This window comes from Hibiscus syriacus, unplaced genomic scaffold, assembly GCF_006381635.1.
Source record: "Hibiscus syriacus cultivar Baekdansim isolate YM2019G1 unplaced genomic scaffold, ASM638163v2 tig00110911_pilon, whole genome shotgun sequence".
NCBI classification, from domain to species: domain Eukaryota; kingdom Viridiplantae; phylum Streptophyta; class Magnoliopsida; order Malvales; family Malvaceae; genus Hibiscus; species Hibiscus syriacus.
In genome coordinates this window covers 152,384-159,956 of record NW_024062910.1, presented here as the reverse complement: position 1 = coordinate 159,956, position 7,573 = coordinate 152,384, and positions in this window count along the sequence as shown.

The following is a 7,573-nucleotide window of genomic DNA, read 5'->3' as shown; positions in this document are numbered from 1 at the left end:
AAACTGTACTTTACCTTCCCAAACAGAAATAACCTTTCCATAACATTACTTTTTCAGAATTATGACTTCCAAGTCACACATTTCCCTTCATAGACAAACCAACGTTCATTTCCCAACCTCAATAAATCCGGGGGTGCATAACGAGGACTTTTTCTGTAAGAAACACAGAATGAAGTGTTATGGATCAAGTTTTTGCAAGATAATTTGAATAATTGGGGAATACTAAGAGCAAATGGAAGAATAAAAATAAAGGGAATCGTTGAAATAATTCTATCATGCATTGATTACATTGTTTTCATGTAAATAAGGTTAATCCCGAATACTTGTTCCCCTGGGGATACCTCTTTTACAAAGATTTCTATGTATGAGATGATGAACGGTTTTATTTCATTTATCCTTTTATATATATATATATATACATTGTTGTCCCCTTTTGAGCCTATAGTATTGTTCCTTCTGATTCTACCTTAACCAAGGATCACCCTCCATACTGGGGCAAAGGTGAAAGACATCTGCTCGCATAAGTGAATATCATAAATCCATATTTAGCTACATAGGCAAGTCATAGTAAGAAATAACAAGATATCACAAGGTAGACCAAATACGAAGTGCTCGAAGATCAAATCGTTTTGACGAAACATAGAGAAAGAAGAAAATATATAGAAAAAAGGACATAAAAAAGAGAAAAAAAGAAAGAAAAAGAAAAGAGAAAAAGAAAAGAAAAAAACCGATCAAACACTTCAAGACAAGCGGTTCAAAGATATCAAATCTATTCACCCGAATATTATGAAACACCAAAGGAAAATAAAAAGAGAATGAAAGACATACGAGCATATTCAAGTCAAGCCAGACAAGATTGAAGACAACATGACAAATTGAACCTTGTTTTGTTAACCCTTAAACATTTGTTCCTATTTATCCCTTTCTTTCATAACCATGAACCACAACCTACATTACGTGCCTAAAGGTCCTTTCTAATCATACATGGATTTCTAAGTAGAGAGACTATCTTCAGATTGTATTTCACCCCTCAGGGTTCATTTTTATTTGTAAAAAAAATAGTTTTCTAAAATCTTTAATGCATGACAGGGAAAAATAATAAAATGAGGGATCAAGACGTAACATTTTAGATGACTCTTGAAGCAAAGGAGATTTCGATTGAAAACCTAAAAAGGTGACTCGAATATGAAGATTGTCAACCACTGCACAAAGGACGATATTATACATCTCTTGATAAAGCACTGCACAATCAAAGGCGCTCAAGAGGGCTGAGAACCAGTGAACATTTCCAAAGAGAAGCATGATGGTTGCTTCATCATCAATGAGTACCAAAGTTAAAAATGCAACAAGCGTACCTGAAATACATTACCACCCCAAATTAACCTAAAACACATTACTTTCCCAAGACAACCTAAGATTTTTATCAACATTAATCTTTACACTTGTCAAATGTATATAATTTTTTAAGGATTAAAAGAGTATTTGATTTGTTTGATATTCAATAAACTCTTGTGTTAGAATTTGTTTTAATTGTGAGTCTGAAAAAATGACAACATTTTTTAAATGTATTCAACATTTTTTTCACATTTCTAAAATAAAAAAAGAAGAGAAACATTTTCAAACAGGACAATCTCAAGTGAAAAGGTCTTTGAAGCTGGTGAGGCTCATTCTACCTCTATCGAAGAAAAAGAAAAAATGATGCAAGAATAATGAAGCATTTCTTAAAAGTAAATAATCCGAGAGATCAAAGGAATGGAAGACAGAACGTATAACATTTCATTGAGACGTTGTCAAAAGCAGATGATAGCCTTAGTAGCTCATAGTAAAGAAGAAAGACAATCAAGTTAGAGGAACTGATCACTTCTTAAGTATCCACCTGGTTGTGGCATCATGAAGAGAAGCCTTCAATCTATTTGTTAACATTACTGATTAGTGACACAAGAGTGAGGCCATTCGAGATTAAGATTTTGGCACAAAGAGAGCCATGAGAACCCACATTGGGGCATTACCAAATCCTGATGTCGTTAAGATAACCAGATTCGAACCGAACAAATATGATAAATGACCTTGTCACTTAGAGTACTAGGATCGAAAGATGAACACAAAAAAGCTTACCTTGAGTTGAACCATTCACGGTGCAGTTATCCAAGGACTCTTGAGAAACAATTTTAATTGAAAAATCGAGTTAAAGATGTGTGAGGTGCCCAGTTGTCTACCTGATTACAACAAGAATTCAAGAGATGTAACAGTTCTTCCAGAATTATGTTGAAGAAGCAAGAAAAAGATAGAAGATAGGAGAGACATGATCATTCCAGATGATTAGTTTGACCATATTGATGTTGGGGACAGACTCTATAAAGAATGATCAAGTGAAGGAAGATCGAGATCTTATTTTGAATCAAAAGAGGATTACTGATAAATATTTATGCACATAAGAAAGTCATGCATTACATTTAGAACATGTCCATTGCATTCACATGTATCAAAGCATATCTTTACAGATTTTTCAAGAAAAGAGGAGAAGAAAAAGACATAACTCAAGCCTTGAATGAAGAGAGTTATATTTCGAGTAGCTAAGCCTCAAGGATTGAGGAGCCTAATCGAGAAGAATCATTACGTTGATGTGGGGCACGTTACCCAAACAACATGATATTTAAAAAAAAGATTTTAAAGAAACTAAGCATGATTTTCAGGGGTTTCTTGATGAAGATTTTCAATGAATTTTTTAAAGGAAACTAAGTCTAATTTTTAGGGGTTCTTTGTCAACTTAAAATAAGCCTGATTTCCAGGGTTTTTGATAATTTTCAATGAGTTTTTAAAAGGAAGCTAAGCCTAATTTTAGGGTTTATTGACAACATAGAAACTAAGTCTGATTTTTAAGGGTTTCTTGATGATTTTCAATGAGTTTTTAAAAAAGGAAGCTAAGCCTAATTTTTAGGGGTTCCTTGACAACTAAGAAACTAAGGTTGATTTTCAAGGGTTTCTTGACGAGTAAGTCTTTCAGGTCATCGGTAAGTCTTTCGAACTTGATGCTTAAATCCTCCATCTATAAGTCTTTCAAGCAAGATGATAAGTCATTTGGGCCATCCATAAGACCATCGGGCAAGATGTTTTCAAATGGTTTTTAGAAACTAAGCTGATTTTCAGAGGTTTCTTGATGATTATCTCCAAAGAGTTTTTAAAAAGGAAGCTAAGCCTAATTTTTAGGGATTCCTTGATAACTAAGAAACTAAGCTTGATTTTCAAGGGTTTCTTAATGAGTAAGTCCTTCAGGCCATCAATAAGTCTTTCGAGCATGATGCTTAAATCCTTCGGGTCATCTATAAGTCTTTCAAGTAAGATAATAAGTCCTTCGGACCATCCATAAGACCTTCGGCAGGATAATTTCAAATGAGTTTTAAAACTAAGTCTGATTTTCAGGGTTTCTTGATGATTATCTCCAAAGAGTTTTTAAAAAGAAAGTAAGCCTAATTTTAGGGGTTTATTGACAACTAAGAAACTAAGCTTGATTTTCAAGGGTTTCTTGATGAGTAAGTCCTTCGGGCCATCAGTAAGTCTTTCGAGCATGATGCTTAAATCCTTTGGGTCATCTATAAGTCTTTCAAGCAAGATGATAAGTCCTTCAGGCCATCCATAAGACCTTCGGATATGATGTTCTCAACATTTCCTTTGTTCGATTCACAACACTTAGAATCAACAACGCATCACTCGAGGGATCAATATTTCCAGTGGAAAGATCATGATGAGAAAAACCCATAACCTGAGGAACTGAAGATGGAGACTCAACCAAGAGAATGAAGCAAAAGAGGACATCATTTGCGGCAAGGACTCAACAATTTCACAAAAGAGAAGAATTGGCATTCCCAGTGAAGAGTTCGCAATATGAAAAAGATGAAAAATGGTGCTTTATTCATTGCTTCATTCCCGTTCCACAAGAATGAGCAAAGAGGGCAGCTGTAATCACCATTTTTCAACATCCATATTATTAATATTATATTATTATTATTATTATTATTCTTATATATATTATTATTACAACCCAAATTGTAAATACAACCCAGGCCCAATAATACCCATATAAACCCTAAACCCAAACCAAACCATCCAACCGATTACAAGCCAAGACTCGTATCCAACCCGAGGCTCAGATGACTTGACCCGTTTCTACCTAGGGTTTCATCATAACCTAGGTAACTTGCTGCCTCTTCAACTGCTTCCGCCGCTGCCACAGAGCCAGTTCCTGCGTTTGCCACTGCCACAACAGGATAAGCTGCATGTCAGGAAATCGTCAAGCACTGCAACCTAGCAAATAGATTAGGCTTTTAGTTATTATTTTAAGATTAATCTATGTGAAGAAAGGGCTATAAAACCCGAATGAATGTAAGAAAATGAGATCTTTTTTTCCTCTTGGTTTTTTTCCAGAAAAATACAAGCAATATAAAAGGTATAATTTCGTGTTTTTTTTGTGTTCGAAATGCAAGCAAGCAAGTTTTTTGTTCGAAATACCACAAGCATAATGCATATAAATAATCGGTTTTACAGAAGTAAAAAAGAAAAAAAAAAGAGTGAGGATTTTTTACCTAAGGGGGTGTCGGTTCATCTCCATGGTGGCCAAAGTGAGGGAAGGCCGAACGTCGAGTGTACTGTTTGGGCGATTTATGGTAATTTTAGGCATTTTTCCGGAAGTTCTAGTCCTAAGAAAGGTCCTAGGCTAGCATATCTAAACTCGGAGAATTTTGGACCACTTTGGAATTTTCAGCCACCGAGTGAGGCGGCGGAGGAAAATCGGTGGCCGGCAGTAGGCCGCCCAGAAACTAGGCGAGGGAGAGTTGAGAAAACTCTCCCAAATTGTTTTTGGGTTTTGGTTGAAAAATTAAATAAAAAGGAAAGATTGAAATATATAAGAGAAGTATTTGCGTTTTAAATACCTTCATTTTTGACGTGTTTTTACATTTTGGTCCCTGTAGGGACCAAAATTGTTATTTTACCTATTTGTTGTGTATGTTTTAATTAATTGGTAAATTCACTATTTTAGGTCCCCAAACTTTACCGTGTTTTTATAGTTTGGTCATTGTACCTTAATTTTTTAATTTATTGCGATTTTATTACTATGTTTTGTTTTATTTTAATTTAGTCAATGTTAGTTTCTGATTAGCTACTACTATTTTAATTTTTGCATTTTGGTCACTGTTTATTTTGATTTAGTTACTAACTTTTATTTTCTTGCATTTTATTTTATTTATTTCAATTTATCACTTACATTTTGGTTTGTTTTAATTTAGTCGCATGTGCATATTCAATTTATTCTTTTAGCTTGGTAATTTTATATTTATGCAATTAGGTCCTCGTATTTTATGTTGATTTTAATTTATTTTATGTTGTTTTTATTTTACTGTTTCTTATTTTTATTATTTGATATTTTTATTTTAATTGTTTAAATAGCTCATCGTTTCATAGTTTAACTTATTATATTTACTATTAAATTAGATTAATATTTGAATCGATCTTAGAATTTAGGACGACATTCTAGTTTAATTAGGGAGCAATTTGAGTCGATTTTTTGCATTAGATGCCCGATTACTCGAATCGATTGTTCGACTTTTAAAATATATTAATAACTAATTTTCTAAAAGAACTTTAAGTGTAATGATTAGATACTAATTAGGTTTTAAATACCCTAACTTTAGAATTTGTCAATTTAGGTTCTTAGACTTTTAAATCTTTTAGAACTCGATACTTTAGACCTTGACATTTTAGTCCTCAATTTTGATTAGATCCTTAATTTTGACATAATAAAATAGGATTAATATAGAGCCTACATTATTTAGATTTGAGCCCCTAGGGTTTTTAATTTTCATAATTTGACACCTTAAATTAGAAAAAACCTTAATTTACTTGAGCTTAATTAGGATTGAATAAAATTTTGTTTGATTGCATTTTATTTTTAACTCTAAGACACTTTTCACTTATTAAGGAATTAATAGTATATCTCTCGCAATCATGCTCAGGGGGTGACTACTGGTGATTCCCTAAATAGGTCGACATCCTTTCCAAAAAACGCATCAAGTTTTTAAAAAAAGAGGCAATATTTGGTTATTAGACACAATAGTTGATCTCTCGCATTTACGCTCGGGAGTGAATGCTATTGGTCTCGATAAAAAATACCCTTTTCAACTTTGCATCCCTAATGATTTTGAAATTAAATAAAGATCGAACTCAAAATCTCCGATCTTAAATATAGGGTAATCAACTAGGTACCAATTTTTCGGCGCTTATGGGGTGCTAATCCTTCCCCACGCGTAACTGACTCTCGAACCTGATTTTTGTAGACCCCAAAACTCGATATTTTGATAAAAATAAAATATTTTATTACAATCACCATGTTTTTATGGTGTTCCAATCACACTTTATGATTGGTGGCGACTCCTCACATTTCAAAACAATTTTCAAAGAGAAAACCCCCTAGTCGGTATCGGTCTTTCCCTGCCCGGGCGATAAACAGTGTCGACATATGTGTCTTCACCCTAAAAAAATATTTTTAGATCCACCACTGAAACTAGATAAATTGATTCTTTGTTTGTTAATACTTTTATTGTTGGAATGTATAAGAGGACATGTGTTGAAAACATATACTATTATCTTTTTTTTAAAATAAATTGTTTACTTTAGTTTATTAAATTTTAATCTTTATATGTTATGAGAATGGAAAAGTTCGTAAAAAAATTAAATTAGACTAATATATTGATAGGTTTCCTTCTTCCCCTCCCAACTCGGAGCATATTTGCAATGCTTGATGGGCATGTTTCGTTTACATAATGTAAGATTATTTTTAGAAATAAGATTTTTAAAATATAAATTACTGATATTATTGGGAATGTTACATTATTTTTATTTTGATTTATATGACATGAATGTAAGATTGCATCTTTGTGATATATTTATTTAACAATTTAAACTTTAATATGAAATTAAAAATATTTACATGAAAATTTATTAAATTATATTTGGTACAATATCTAAATTTTATAAAAACTAATTCTTTAACATAATATTAATATAATTAATATTTAAAAAATTACATAATTAAATATATTGTATTTTCTTTTATCATAGCATATAATAGAACTTTAAGTTAAGTTTTTAGTAACTAAATAATATTTAAGTTATTTAAAAAATGTTTTAGAGTTGGAAATTCACTCTCAAGTTTTTTGACAAGTGCCAACAACAATGTTATATTTTTCGCTCATAAATAACTCAAAGTAAAGCAATCCATAGTTTTGAGTTTTAACACGTACATTATCTAATAAAATTTAAGTGAATTTGTGTGAGTTATTTTCACAAGCTTGCAAGTCAAACTCTCGTATAAAAATAAAGCTAAAACTCGAATCAAGTTTTTATTATCTCAATTAAATATTTTTTTTATCAAATTTACATTATTAGCTCGACATTTAGATAAAATATTAAAAAAATTAGAGATGTCATCCCCTAATTATGGGGTTAGAAGTTTGAGAAACAATTTGTAATTGTTTAAGCGGAATTCAAACACTAGTGAATCAAATCAGAAGAAATTCAA